The following is a 15,904-nucleotide window of genomic DNA, read 5'->3' on the forward strand; positions in this document are numbered from 1 at the left end:
CATGAACTGTTTTAAATATGTCTTTAGTACCTTTCTGGGCGTTTGAAAGTGTAAATTAACTTGCTGTCAATGCAGGCCTCACTGAGCCATCGTTTTTTTATTAAAAATATCTTAATTTGTGTTCCAAAGATGAACAAAAGTCTTATGGGTGTGGAACGACATGAAGGTGAGTAATCAATGACAGAATTTTCATTTTTGGGTGAACTAACCCTTTAACACACATGGCACTTAAATAATGCAATAAACATTAATTTAACAACATAATATGTAACAAAAAAAAAAAAAAAAAAAAAAACTGAAGCTCATAACTAATAGAAAAATACTAAGAAACAATTATTAAAATGAAAACTGGGAATGTCAGTTTATGTATTTTCACTGTAAATAAGATGTTAAGATGTATAAGATATAAGATGTTCTTTTTTTTTTTTTTTTTTTTTTTTTTTTTACTTCCAGATATGGTACATTTACTGTAAAAATACTTGAAATGTAAGGTTATACAGTATTCCCTAGGGCTGGACAATTATGACCTAAAATCAAAACCTCGATTAATTGAACATTTTACCTCGATTACGATTAATGAACGATTATTTTGTTTGTTTGTTTGTTTGTCCTCATAGTTCACTTACAAGGTTTGTACTGTAAATACGCTTGACTATTTAAAGGTGGGATTTTTTCTTTTTTTTTCTTTTGAAAAAGTGATCTGACATAACAGCTCACTTTCAGCAGTTATTTTATCTATGGTTCGTAACATTTCTTACAGATTTCTGCTCGTTGTAAATACAGATAAATTAGCACAGTAGTTATACCATCTCTCTATTAATTGTGAAGCTGTGGGTTGTAAATAGTTACTTCAAAAGTAGAAAAATATATGCTATAATAAGTTTTGAGTTTCTAAGCTACTTTAGTGATAAATCACAGGACAGCGCTGACAACTAGTTTCTGCTCCTCAGTGCACGCGATCTTCACGTTTTGTAGCTACTGTTTGTATGAGTGTTCGTAACACAGTGCAGCTGTGCGAGCACGGTAGCTCGATATAATAATACACATCCGATCGTCTAATCGCTTGAATGTCTAAACTGGCAAACCGTAATACACATACAACTGACAAAGTTTAGTGAAGAAGCAAGGCTCACCGCTCTCTGTGTTGTCTCTGCGTCCACCTGCGTGTTGACTGGACGGGGCGGAGTCACGTGGCAACATGCGCTAGTATGTTTTTAAGTGGGAAGTATTAACAGGATTAAAAAACCGAAATAACCGACATGGAAAAGTTACGTCGGTTAGAGGTTCTGAATTTCGGTTTCGATTACTTTTCGATTAATCGTCCAGCCCTTTACCCATATATAATAAGGAAACTTACTGTTGTTAACTAATTAACATGTTTTTATTGTAGCATTTTTACAGTCCTTTACAGTTAAAATTACAATATTTTTTACTGTGTACACTGATATATATAACCTAGAAAAAATTGAATACAAGATATTCACGTTTGTTTTTCAGTGTAGCCTATACACAAATTAACCCCTATATTTTGTCCAGCCCCTGCATATATATTTTTTCTGCAATTCTACACAATGGTAGTAGTGAAAAGTAGATTTTCCTTAAGGTCGCCTAAGCCTTCTTCTAGTCTCAATGCTTCTGCTGGTTAAGGTGAAGCTGCTTCTGGACGTTTGCCTGCTTGTGAGCGTAATGGACTTTAACTGGTTCCAAAGCCTCATGGGACACCAGAACCAATTGAGAGTGTGTTGAGGAATCCAGCGAACTAACCATCTTTAGAGTTTAATGAGGACCCAGGGGACGATGACAGCGGCACTGCAGCCAATCAGAAGCTGTAAAACTCACTTGCTGCTACAGTGATGAAAACACGACACTGGAGCACAAATTCATCATTACAATGACACTCACTGCTGCTTCTCATATGAGCTGCACGCAAGGGAAAAATAGACATTGTATGACGTGTGTGAGCAGGCGTTGATCTGGCATGTAACTTAGTTAAGGAAAAACCAGTACTTACATTATGTGTTTTGATTGGCTGATTGGTTTGCCAGTCATCAGTGTCAGATTGGACAGCAGGCAGCTGACGTTACATTCGCATGTAGAAGAACAAACTGAGCTTGACTAGCTGCCAAACACACACACACACACACACACACACACACACACACACACACACAGGAAAAAAAAATGGTGAAGGGTTTAATTTTAAAGGATTTAACAAATAACTCAGAAATTACTAGTAAATTTCACAAATATTTACATGACAAGTAACACATTAAATGTGAGATGTTCAAGTAGAAAGACTGAAATAGTATTTTCTTGTAAATGTACTACGATAATCTTTTTATTTACAACTCTGATTTTTTTTTTTTTTTTTTTTTTTTTTTTTTCTGCATACATACATATGCATATTTGTTCAGTGATTTCAACTGAATTATGCCAAGTTGGGTTTGGATTAATTGGATTCAATTCAGATGAGTTATGTTTATTAGGTTGAGTTGAGCTGCATTGAATTCAGTTAGGTGAAGCTGGGTTGAGATGCTGATTTGAGTTCATTTCAGTTAGAATTTTGTTATGTCGGGTTGAGTTGAATTTATGCATTTGATGGACACATTTATCCAAGCTGAACTGTAATTAGTTGGGATGAGCTGAATTAAATTAAGCTATTTAGAGTTTGCTTGAGTTGAGTTGAATTCAGGGTGTTGGTTTGAGCTGAACTGAATTTGTCTGACTTTTGGTATGTTGGCGTGAATAGAGTTTATGCATTTGACAGACAATTATATACAAAATTGAATTGTATTCGGTTGAATTGAGCTGCTGTTTTTGTGATAACCTGTATGTTATTTTTCATGTTTTATTATATGCCAAGGTACACATATAGAAAGAAATAGTAGTACTTATTTTAAGTTATTTTAGCTAGTAACGGTTTATTTAATTCATAAATGGAAATGAAATACTTTAATTTTACGACAACACGACACTGAAACATATTCAAGCTTTTGGATCTGAATATGTTTGTATTATTATGAATGAATTCTCACCAAGTCTGCATTTATTTGATCAAAAATACACTAAAAACATTTATATTGTGAAATACTATTACAATTTAAAATAATGGTTTTCAATGTAAATATATATTGTAAAATGTAATTTATTCCTGAGATCAAAGCTACATTTTCAGCATCATTACTCCAGTCTTCATTGTCACATGGTCTTTCAGAAATCATTCTAATATGCTGATTTGCTGCTCAAGAAACAATTCTGATTATTATCAATGTTGAAAACAGTTGTGCTAATTAATATTTCTAATTAATTATTTGTTGTCACTATTTTATTACTATTTTTGCAGCTATCTGTCCTTTGAAGCTTGAAGCTTGAAATTGAAGCTTAAAGGCCCATTTAAGGATAACTAATGATAACAATAAAGATTTATTTTCAAAACTAATTCTAAATGTAATAAAATAGTCCATAACACAACTATAGATCTTATGTAGCCCTGCCCCTTTTCAGCGCTGCGCTCATTGTTTTTTGACTTCTGGTTTGTATTTCCACAGCGATCTTACGTATTTATGAATGAACTGCTCGTTTTAAAATCTTCCCGGTCTACTGACATTTAAGACATCTGCTTTAAACATTATAATGCTCATGATAACTTCATACACTCTACAAGTAAATCCACTTCACCAGATAATTATTCTTTGACAGCGATGCCATAGAAATATACAGAGCTACCACAAAAACAGAAGTTCAAAGACAAAATTATAAAGATGGCTGCGCGCTCATTTCTCTGGCACATAAGGTCTATAACAATAACGGAACAATATAATTGGAATCACTTTCAGAAAAAAATTTTATTTATTTTTTTCAGCTGATGAATGATAAAAACAGCCATCCTGCTTTAAAGAGCATTTAAAGTGGCAGAAAAAAAACTGCAGAGCACACACGTTATGCATCAGGGAATGATCACAGTCTCATAAAAACTCATAGAAATCCTTCTTTCTCTCTTTAACTGAATCTATGGCTTTTCCCAGATTGTCAGCTGTCCAATAATCTCTGACCTTTCAGAGGCCTGCAGTTCAATTACTCGCCAAACGAATAGTTCACACGTTGATGGTATGATGAACTTTACAGCGGCGTATTTCCTCATTCCCTCCACTGACTGATTCCTGAGATTAGACTGATGGGACGAGCGAAGGGGAAACCGATTTCACAAGTGACGTTTGTGTGCTTTTGTTTTTCAGCTCCTGAGTCCTCAGGATCTTCGCCAGGACTTTCAGAGGTAACACGCAGTCTCTTCTGTGCATGTGTGCATGTGTAAGCGTGTTCTACTACGGGCTGATCTGCTGACAGTGTGCAGGTGTAGCACTTCAGCAGCAAAACCGTCTGCACACACACACACACACACACACACACACACACACACACACACACACACGTTGTCTAGTTTGCCGATTGTGAAATCATTGTGCTGAGCTTTTGTTCTCTCTAAATCTTGACCATCCAATCAGAACCGTCGCTGAGCTGTGACTGACAGTGATGAATGCCCGCCCACTCCCATCAGCTCTGTTAGCACGAGCAGAGCATGCTGGGAGCATCTTGACAAATACTCCGGCACTTCATTAATACAAACTCTGAGGAAACAAACAAAGGCAAACTGAACTGTTTTATACAGCTAGAGCACAATCCATCAGCTCAGAGAAAGATCAGCTCATTCTTCACACAGCTTACAGAGCGTGTGTGTGAGTGTGTGTGTGTGTGTGTGTGCGTGTGTGCGTGTGTGTGCATGTGTGTGTGCGTGTTTTGGGGACTCCAGGCATAATTAGAAGATTTCTCTAGTACATCAGCTCATATTAGAGACATGGGTTGTACTCCGTACACAGTGCGCTTCATGTTCCAGTCACGCACATGACGAGACACCATTACATGCTGCTTAGAAATCTGGGCTATGAACACAGAGGTCACAGGGTGTAACTGTTTTATCAAAACAATTGGTGTAGTTACAGTATCCACTGCATTGACCTCTTAAGGCCTGGACACACCAAGCCATTGGGCAATGTCGTGCCGTTTCTGACCGTCGGTCAGCTTAGTTTTTTTCTTTGTTTTTTAGTGTTCCGCACAGTTGGATCTAGTCAGACGCCATCAGGGTTTTTTGGCCCGCTTCAGCATGTAGAATCGGCTTCAGGCCGTCGGTGAGAGAGAGAACTCTGATTGGCTGTTCATCTTAGCGAACGAGTCAGTGCACGAGAATAAAAGCAAAAGTAAGCAATGAAGTCTGTAATAATTTTACATCATCTTGCACCTGAGCATTCGAATGAACAAAAATTGTCATAATAACATGAGCCAAATGGAATGAAGAAAGTGATCAGCGTGATTAATATTCAAAATGGTAAGCAAGCGCTGCTTTGTTTATGGTTTGTATATCTGCAGTCCTAGTTTTGGTTTCCCTTTTTGAATGACGGAAATAGACTATTGATACCTGCTCGTATAGACAAATCTTTACTTACACGCAGGCGCAGAATGTACGTGCTAGTTGACATTCACCTTTTTGTCATTTTGGTGTTTTCAAGCTCAGCTTTTTGGCTGAGATGCAGCCGATGAGAGGCGACAACACAGTCAGCTTTCATTGCTGCTAGTTCTTTGACGTCGGCTTGGTGTATTCTAGGCTTTAAGCCCAAAGTATACTTCAGCCATCCACGTTCTGCAAAGGTCCGCGCACTCTGTATGTGTGCAGCCTACTGTTTGTGTCCGTGTGGACGGCACGCGTACAACAGCGCATGTGCGAGTGACTTGAGCGCTTGAAAACAAACTCCACTAGATAGTGCGAACGCGCTGAACGTGTCTTTCCACATTCACGGCCAATGGAGTATACTTTGAAAGGCTTGCATACTAAAATGTGTGCTAAATGGAGCAGAAAGCAGAAAATTAAGTATATCCTGGCCTTTACTGTCCCCTCTGACCTTTGACCCTGCAGCTTGTTGACTGTCTCTGAAGATCTGTGAAATGAGTTTCATGTGTGTCTCAGATTCAGCACTGCATTTGTCATTATGATTCAGATCATATCATTTGCCTTTTGGATGCTCACTGATTTTGATTTCATCAGTTTGCGGAGCAGAAATCGGGTGATTGTTTGGGGTGTCGTGTGTTCGGGTTTGTGAGTTCAGCTTCTCCCTCAATAGGCCCAATTTATGTTTTAATTACTGGGATTCACCCAGCCGGAGTACACACACACACACACACACACACACACACACACACACACACACAAACAAGCACTGGCTGTTGCTGTATTAATGAATTATAATGTGGTCTAAGCATTCTTCCTGTTGGAGTGAGATGAGCTGTTTAATACCTGCCAGACGGACTTTATTAATGAGGCTTTAATCTGACCAGCACGTTTGTGACGCTGAGCTCATAAATATCATTGACAGCCGTGATTAGACCTCATCAATACAGCCCATAACTCTCAGTGCAATTAACAGAGAGTGTGTGTGTGCGTGTGTGTGTGTGTTTGTGTGTGTGTGTGTGTGTGTGTGTGTGTGTGTGTGTGTGTGTGTGTGTGTGTGTGTGTGTGTGCATGCGTGCTTGTGCGTGTGTGCTTTCTGTTTTGTTTATTAATTTGGTGTATGCTTTTATTAAAAGTGACTTACATTGCATTCATTGCTATTCACCATTTTGTGTGTGTGTGTGTATATATATATATATATTTCAGTCAAACCAAAATTTAATCAGACACCTTGAACATTTCATTCATTATTACAGTTTATTCACTATAGTTTAAAAAATGGTAATACAATATGACAAGATCTCAGAGTTAAACTGTGTCAGAAAAAAAAAAAAAAAAAAATATTCTTAACTATGTCAGATAACACTTAAGCAAAACATGGTTAGGTCAAAGTGTCTGAATAATTTTTGGTTCCAAATTTTTATCAATTTTACTGGTAGTCCACTGTATGAAGAATTTGTGGGTATAATATGTCACAGTTCACTTTATTTTGCTATCCTCACTTACATAAATTAAATATAGTGTCCTGCACCCACTAGTAAAAATATAGCAAAAATATCAAAAATGTCTGAATCATTTTTGGTTTGACTATATATATATATATATATATATATATATATATATATATATATATATATATATATATATATATATTTTGTTTAAATTAATGATTGCAGAAATGAGTACACCCTAGATTTAATTCAACAAATGTATAATATTCTAGCACTTAGTATGCCCTCCATAATTTTGAATATACTGCTCTGACCCTTCTTGGCATAGAGTGTACAAGTTCATGCCAAATTGTCACATCTGTCCTGTTTAACTCCTGGATGATGAGCTCCTTAAATGTCCTGATCTTTAATGGGGAGTGTTGCTTAACTCGTCTCTACAGAATTCCCCACAGGTGCTCAAGAGTGTTAAGACTGAGTGCAATACATGTCCACAGAAGGTTTTTCACCTTGGGAGAATGCATATCCTCATTGTCATGTTAAAAAAATGCCCAACAATGCAGAGAATAAGGAAAGGGTAACATCTTCTGTTTCAAGTTTGTGTATTAAATTACACGGTGGTGTGGGAATTCATGACAGCATTGATGAAGCACAACTCCCTCACACCTTCAGCACTCATACATCCCTATATAAGAGCTTTACTACCACTGAACTTTACTGTGAGAACCAGGCACTTCTCACTGTACTCCTCCTCTAGCAACACCATAACATTTTGGATGCTGTTAGATCCAAAATGATTGATTTGGTCTCATGAGACCAGAGTATTGATTCCCAGAATCTATATTTTGTAAATATGGGCTTTGGAAATGGCTAACTGACTTTATTGTGCTTTGGCTAGCAAAAAAATCCCTCATCACTAAATGAAAGCTTAAAATGAAGGCCTGATTATTTCAGGGGTCTTGACAGAAGTCCATTGTTTTTGAATTTCTGTGTTACTTTTGCTATATTTTCACACTTAAAACAATGATTTGGTAATCATCTTGTTCCACTGTCCTCTTTGGTGCTAAGAAATAAGTCTCCTGACAGTTCTCTCCCAAGTGGTTCTATTGTTGTCAGCATTAAGTCTGAGAATGATTCAGTGGGCTATATAACACTTTTAACTGTCAAGAAATTACTTTTCTTTAAATGTTTTGGTTCAACATACTTACCTGTTGATCAAAAATTGCCTTAAACTTACACCAGAAAATTTTTATTTCATTTTATTTAGTAACTTTTAAGAGGGTGTACTCATTTTTGCTACACAACATTTTATCACCTTGATAAGAAAATCATATTTTCTTGAATAATTTTGACATGCTTCTTTGGTAATTGATTAAGCAGACTTGCTGGAACATTATATCTCTAAAGAATCCTAACATGTCTTCTAAGTAATTGAGTAATTGCTGACTTTCAGAAGTTTCAGAGGGGGCGTACTCATATATGCTGTGCACTGTATATATACAAACATACAAATGATATATATATATATATATATATATATATATATATATATATATATATATATATACAGGGTGCGATTTGTAGGGGGGGATGAGGGGATTTCCCCCCTTCTGGTCTATGTATCCCTGCCTCTGCTGAATTATTTTTATCCCCGGTGGGTAAAACGCTGCGTTTATATAGAACTGTCTCTTTACGACCACAACAAACGGGACACTTTTCAGACGCGCATTCTGACTTCGCCTCAACGCCAGGCACAAGTCAAACGAGCGCGGAAAAGATAGGTGAGGACGAGGGAGCTTTACTTGAACAACAGTGAACTGCGGTCAGACGAGATGTTGTCAGGCTATGTCAGTAAAACTCAGAAAAATGAACATGACTGTCCAATCAGCCGTTATACTGTGCTCACGGCGCGCACTCAACAATTGCACGTGCAAATGCGGCGATGCGCGCTGCACATTACTTTATTATAGCTTAAATAAAGCACAAATGAAACTACAAGCATGCACCGTCGTTCTTCTGTTGTAAATTAAGTCATGAAATTACCAAACATGCGATTAAAGCTGCCTCAAAACTGTGCATGCATAGGCTATTTGTTGACATTGTTTCAAAGCAATTGTTATCCAATTTGTTGGCCTTAAAACGTCTTAAAATGCACGTCTACACCAAGGAAATCAACATTTTTTCGGGGGAGCATGCCCCCGTACCCCCCCCAGACTAGTAAACTACATTTACTTCAGTAAGGCTAATACTAATGCTTCAAAACTCAAGGTTAAATCAGAATATTTATTGTAAAAATGTTTCTGTAACAGGCAGCTGCCAAAAAAATGTATATAGCTCCACTGTGGTTTGTGATTTATTTTCAAAAGGGAAAAAAAGACCAAAAAAAAAAAACTTTTCAAAACATCCCCCCCCCTCTGGTTTTTTCACAAATCACACCCTGTATACATATATATATATATATTTACACACACACAAAAAAAATGTGAATAGCAATGAATGCAATATAAGTCGCTTCATGTTATATATAGCAATTTTTTTTGCTGTGCACTCTGAACGTGTCTTGAGCAGAGCCTTTGTAAAAGCAGAGAAGGTCATCTGAGATGTCCACCCCATCAAACACTGAGTAACTGATGAAAGTGTAGAGGGTGAATATAAAAGAAAAAATCTCTTTCTTTTGGTGCACGAAAAGCGACAGATTGACGTAGCAGCTCTTTCAAAAACTCTCAACTGTAAAATAGCGGGATGAGACACAATACAGAGAAAGGGAGAGGATGAAAGAGTGGGTGGACAAACAGAACTGTGGATGTGTGAGAAGGGCAATTCATTATCACGTCTAGTAGCCACAGATCAGTTTTGAAGGAGCATTCTGTAAACTTTCTTTGGATCACATTCACGTCACTCAAACACACACCTGCTTTATTATCACTCCAGACACCTTCATCTGCACTGAAGTTGCTGAGAGAACCAATGTGAAAAAGAAGTACACTTTAGAATCCTTTTTGTTGAATGTATTGACAAGCATTTATGGTAAACTAAAATATACTTCGATGTCATTTCTATTCAAACTTCTGTGTCATGAATTTAGTTGCAATTTAGTAAAATATGAAACTTTAAATATATTATTGATTAATGCTGTAATTTAAAGTAATCAACTACTTTATGTGTATGTTAGTCAACACATCAAAATAAGTGTGCTACTTTAAAAGATTAAAAAAAATAAAACAATGATTTAAAAGTGTACTTAAAACAGTCATGAAACTGAACTCTCTTTAAGTTGACTTAAGTTTCTTTTTTTTTTTTTTCAATAATATTATATTGTCTGCAAGTACAGTTTATTTACTTTTACGATTTGAAGTACAGTACAAGTGCACATTCAATACAATTAAGTGCACTTCTTTTTCACAAGGCTATTTCTGACTTACTCCACATTTGCACAACCTCTGACATGAAGGACAAATGCAATTGTTTGAATTGTTAGAGCTAAGGTTGGTCTGTTTGTTGTACTGTAGCTTCATTGTTGATTTCTCTGTTATGCTGATGTCCACGGAGAGTTTATCCAGAACTCACACATCCAGCTCCTTCCCAAGCATTAGAATGCATTTCTCCATCGTTCTGTCGTCTTTGGGTTTCGATCAGGTGTCATTGTGGGTCTGAAAGCTGTCAGTGCCGGGCTGACTAGCGCTGGGAGACTGTCTCTCTTTCACATTTCTTTCTTCACAACAAAAAATGACTGTCTCTCGTTACGCATGGTGATCCCGTCTCCTCGACGACTGCTGCTGTCACTGTGGCAACTGTCAATCAATCGCATCTACAGCTGGAGAGAGCAAGATACAATAATGACAAAAACCCAAAGATATTCTCTGCAGGATAGTTGCTCTGAAGATTTGAACTCAGATAAGTGTTTTATTAGTTTAATGAGTTCTTTCACATGAAACTTAAAGAGAACCCCGGGTATTAAGACTTGTATGGCTTAATATAACGTAAATTATGTCTCTTACTGAAATATGTAGTAGAAAACCCATGAAAGATTTACGGTATATAAAAAATCCATGACATATTTTGGACAATGGGGGTGCCATTTTGTTTAGGTGTGCAGTGCATTCTACGTACAATTCAAGTGGTTGCACTCAGTGAGCTACTGACTCTACCCTGTTGCTATTTTTACCGCAACACAACTCGGAATATAATATACGATGCCACATTGTGCGGCTTTTGGTTGTAATTTTCAGTCAATGGGCAACAAGAGAATCGATGCAAGTCTTCACTGCTTTACTAGCGCTAAGAGGAGAAAAGAAGGGGAAGTTGTGAGGAATGTGGATGAATAAAACTTCCTAAAGACCCGCGTCTTTGTTCTTTCCACTTTAGCCCTGATGCCTTTGAGGCTTTTAGTAGACCACAGCTACTGAAAGAGCTTACAGTTTCTGATGGATATAAGCGTAGGTTTTAACCAATTGCTGCACCTGTCGTGGAGACTGACGAGGGCAGCCCATAACACATCTCGATTGAGACAGACTGCCTCAAAGCTCATGTGTGCTGTGATACACAGGATATCTGTGATAGCATAAAACAGTAGCCTAGCATCTTCTCAGCACATTTAACATTGTGTAATGCATTCAGGTGACATATCAGAGGATTTTTACACGTCAATCATACAACAGTAGTTTGAATAGCCACAGAGACATTGCATGTCTTGTTTTCATCCTCACTAATTTTGCAATGTGGCTCAAATTGAAAAGGCTGATCATTACTAGATTACCGTTGCCCCCAAGTATACAGATGAAAAAGTATCAAAGGCATCAGGGCTAAAATGGAGAGAATAAAGATGCGGGTCTTTAGGAAGTTTTATCCGTCCACAGACATCTTCCCATTTTATTCTCCACTTCTTAACGCTAGGAAATCAGTGAAGACTTCCGAGTTGTGTTGCGGTAAAAATAGCAACAGGGTAGTGTCAGTAGCTCACCGAGTGCAGCCATTTGAAAACAAAATGGCGCCCCCCCCATTGTACAAAATATGTATAAAACGATGTGGATTTTTTATATAATGTAAATCTTTAATGTGTTTTCTATTACATATTTCAGTAAGAGACTTCATTTACGTTAAGCCATACAAGTCTTAATACCCGGGGTTCTCTTTAAAGGGTTCTGCCAGGCCCTTCAAATATAGAACATTTTAGGGGTTCCCATCATAAGATCATTTTATGGATTTAGTTTTAATTAATTTTTAATTTTGATTTGAAATTTTTAATTTGAAACAGCTAGTAAACATACTTTATCATACTTTAACATTACTCCTTGTGTAGAACCTTGTTTTAGTATTGCTATTTTTCATATTGTAAATCATCATTGATTTTTGGATATTCATTACTTCTGTATGATAAACAGTTTTGGTACAGTGTTGGGTCACCACTTGTAAAATCGAGGCCCAGAAGCAAAACTAGATGCGAACCAAAGAACAACCAAAGGTTTTTTTTTTTTTTTTTTCCCCAGTTAGTCACATTTAGTATCACACTAATATTTTGTGAATGTTATTAGCATTAGCTTCACCCAGAAATTAGCAATTAGCATTAGTGTAGCAGAGACAGTTTATTTCTTAGCTATGCTGTTGGACATGTCTGTTAATATTTCATTTGATTGAATCTTTAGAATGATTTCCGTTTGGTTCAGTTGATTAATCTTCATGATTTAGAACAAAATGCTTCTCAGAAGACTTAATCGTAAAGCTGCATGAATAAAAGTCACTGTTGAGATTTGTCAACATATTTGTTATCGTCAAACAATTATTTTTCATAAAAAAAGAGTGATTGTTTTCTGAATCCATCATCGACAGTCTTTAAATGAGACATTTGCTTAAGCTGATTTATATCAGATTTTGCAGTATTGTTCACTCTGTATAACATTGTTATCTGACATCTCTAATGACAAAATGTTAAATAACTTTTTGTTTCTTCAACTTTTGTGATAACTTAAACTAAATGATAAACGGAAAACTACCGTAATGGATTTTAAAAGTGTTAAATGATGGTCACATTAAATCTGTCCTAAAAAACTTTTAACTCAACTTTAAGTAAATTTTGCTACTTTGTGTATAGATGTAATTGTTTTATAAACAACCCTATCAGAACTTAAACTGTTATTATAAAAGTAAAGAGTGAAATAATCATAAAGTGTTTACTATAAGTGTTTGAAAATGATTTAATACCTAATTATTGTTACACAAATTATGATTGGCCCACAGCTGTAATATGAATTATTAAAAAGAGATCCTTTCAGGGTGAGATCTACGTTATTTTATTCTTATAAGTGGTTTGAGTGTTTTTTTTTTTTTTTGTTTGTTTTTTATATATATATATATATATATATATATATAAGAACTGATAAATGAGACTGTCTCACTTATAAAATGGAGAACAAATGTTAAGTATTCTATTAAGATTAATCATAATTTCAAGATGTTAAGAAATAATTGCTACCTGCTTTCATTTAAAAAAACAAGACAAAACAAAAAACAAACTGAAGTCAGAAAGTCAACTAAAGTCAGTGTACTTGTTTACCAAAAAGACAACAGTGTCAGTAAAGAACTTGACATGAAATATAGGAGTGTTGTGTGTAGTTTAAAAAAAAAAGGTTCAATCAAGGTTAGTATAATTTATTTTTATTGCGCTTTATTTCCAATCAAGCTGCAATTTTGTCACATTATATTTAAAAATGGTATAAACTTGTGTGTATTTACGACACTATGAAGTTAACCTTAGCGAGACAAATGAGTCAGAAATGTTATCACAACATGTCATTTCAACCACTGTAATTTCCAACATAAAATGAAGAAAATTAAATAAATCCAATGTGATGTGTCAAAACTTATAACTTTCAGGAAAACTTCTCCTGTGATCATGTATGACATTGACCACAAAGCCAGAAGTGCTCATAGATTAAGAAACACCCAAATATACATTTTAAACAAATATTAATTGTTGTCAAGTCCAGGTTCAGCTGGGAATGACACAATAAAACTTTACGTTTTGACTATTGAATGCCAGTGTATCATGTAAAACGGCATGCTGCATCGTGGGAAAGGACATTTGATATCACAGTGCAGGATCAGGCGTGAGATTTCTGTCCATTAAGGTGTCAGTTTCTTGAAAAATCAGATGGCTGTGCCTCACGCTTGTCGCCGAAGGCTTTTCCCCAACTGGGGAAACAAGCCAACCATCACCAGCACCAACATGCCGCTCATCCTGAGACGTGGATCCAAGTGGGGCTTAATCTGACAGTAATGTCTGCCATCATATCAGGGGCGGTTCTAGACCCGTTTTAGGGTCGTCTCCACCCCCTAAAAATATCACCTATCTGAATGATTGGGCCGGTGATGCTTTCTCAAGAAAGTTTATCATTTTCATGTGTTTTTAAGTTTAAAGATTCAAGCGCAAGATGCTGCGAAAGAAAACTCGGTGCAGTACTGGCGCGCTGTGATAGATTGTTTCTGTGCGTGCACACACCTGGTGTGCACACACAGAACAACGCCTCTCAGACAGTTATCTTGAGTTCAATTTTGCTTCTTCTTGAGCCCACAAATACACACACAATTATGTCAAAATGCCCAATTTGACGAGTGTCCATGTAAACACAGTTTTAAGTGAACATAAACAGTTAAGAAAACATTGGATGTGTGTCAATATAAAGTGACATCATTAGGTGTTAAAGTGACAGCAGAATCATATACCTTCTGTTTCAATAATGTTAATCAAACACCAAAAGAAAAAGACATAATCACTCAATGCTCTTAACTAATAACTTCTGTAGCTTTAATTGTATCTGTGTATATTTACTTCATACAGAAACACAGTTTCCACAAGTAGGCCTACTGTAAAGTGTTTAATTTGTATCTTTGTTCTCTTGTATTTGTTTGTGCTATTGCTTGAAATTTATTTGTTCTTTTTTTGTTTTATTGTTGACTGTTTACTTGTCTTTAAAGGGTCATGAAACCCCAGAACACATTTTTTGAGCTGTGAACAGATATGTATAGGCTGCACATCATTGAAAACACTAAAGGTACTCATTAATTTTATTTAAAAGTTGAAATTAGTTATTTTTTATCATTTTTCTGAGCGATTTCTGTCTTCCGGTTTGAAAAGCAAAGTCGGAGAAACGTCACAAAATCTGAAGTCATCGTATACTACCGGCAAGATCAGGAGTGCTGATTGGCTCCAGTATGGGCTGGTCGAACATGCTGACGTCAACAGTTTCTGCATTTATTCATGACATAAAGCTTATTCAATCCAATAACTGCGCTGTAGTATGCATAAGATTATAATTGCGGTATTATGCATTCTCTTACCTCTGTCTCTGTTGTTGTCATTCAGAAACATGGGTTGTTAGGTGTTTGTTTCCTCAGCGCTACAACACAAAAATGCGTTTTCCTGTGATGCGACCAGAGCAGAAGTTTGGGTGCATGTGGTTTGTTTTGCTGTAATCTACCAGCACAAATGGAAAATATGTTCGCATGAGATCGCATTATAGCGGAGAATTCAAATGTCACAAAAGTGCTGTTCATATGCACACATATTTCATCAAGTCTTCTTCAAATGAAATATATGTGCAAACTGGACACTGATACAGTGGTGTGAACGTGATGATACGATTATTCTAATACAAAAGACTGATTTAGATCTAAAATTCAAAGAAAAAAAAAAAAAGAAAAAAAAAACTATGTCTTTATTCTTCTTGTGTTAAACTATGTGTCATTTATCATGAGACTGCAGTGCTCGTAAACGTAATGAAAGTATTATTAGCCCTTTTAAATATTCTTTCGCATTTCTCCCTTGTGCTTGGGAGTTTGTTGTCATTTTTCTCCGTGCTCATATATTAATGTTCATTATTCTATATAATGAGTGTGTTGTAGGTCTGTGTTTCATTGGTTGTTCTCTCCCCTCTTCCCCCACTCTACACTCCCACGTTTCCAG

The 15,904-nt window shown here is 36.3% G+C and overlaps 1 protein-coding gene across 47 annotated transcripts in view; it reads left to right on the forward strand.

The window, feature by feature from the left end:
• LOC127516487 (receptor-type tyrosine-protein phosphatase delta) overlaps nucleotides 1-15,904 on the forward strand; it is a 456,273-nt gene that overhangs the window by 273,394 nt on the left and 166,975 nt on the right. For all 47 annotated transcript variants that reach the window (XM_051901159.1, XM_051901162.1, XM_051901178.1 and 44 more), the window contains exon 7: nucleotides 4,236-4,273. The gene's annotated coding sequence lies outside the window, so the exon portion shown is untranslated. The remainder of the gene's footprint in view (nucleotides 1-4,235; nucleotides 4,274-15,904) is intronic.

The sequence above is a fragment of the Ctenopharyngodon idella genome, chromosome 7, assembly GCF_019924925.1.
Source record: "Ctenopharyngodon idella isolate HZGC_01 chromosome 7, HZGC01, whole genome shotgun sequence".
In the NCBI taxonomy this organism is placed as follows: Eukaryota; Metazoa; Chordata; class Actinopteri; order Cypriniformes; family Xenocyprididae; genus Ctenopharyngodon; species Ctenopharyngodon idella.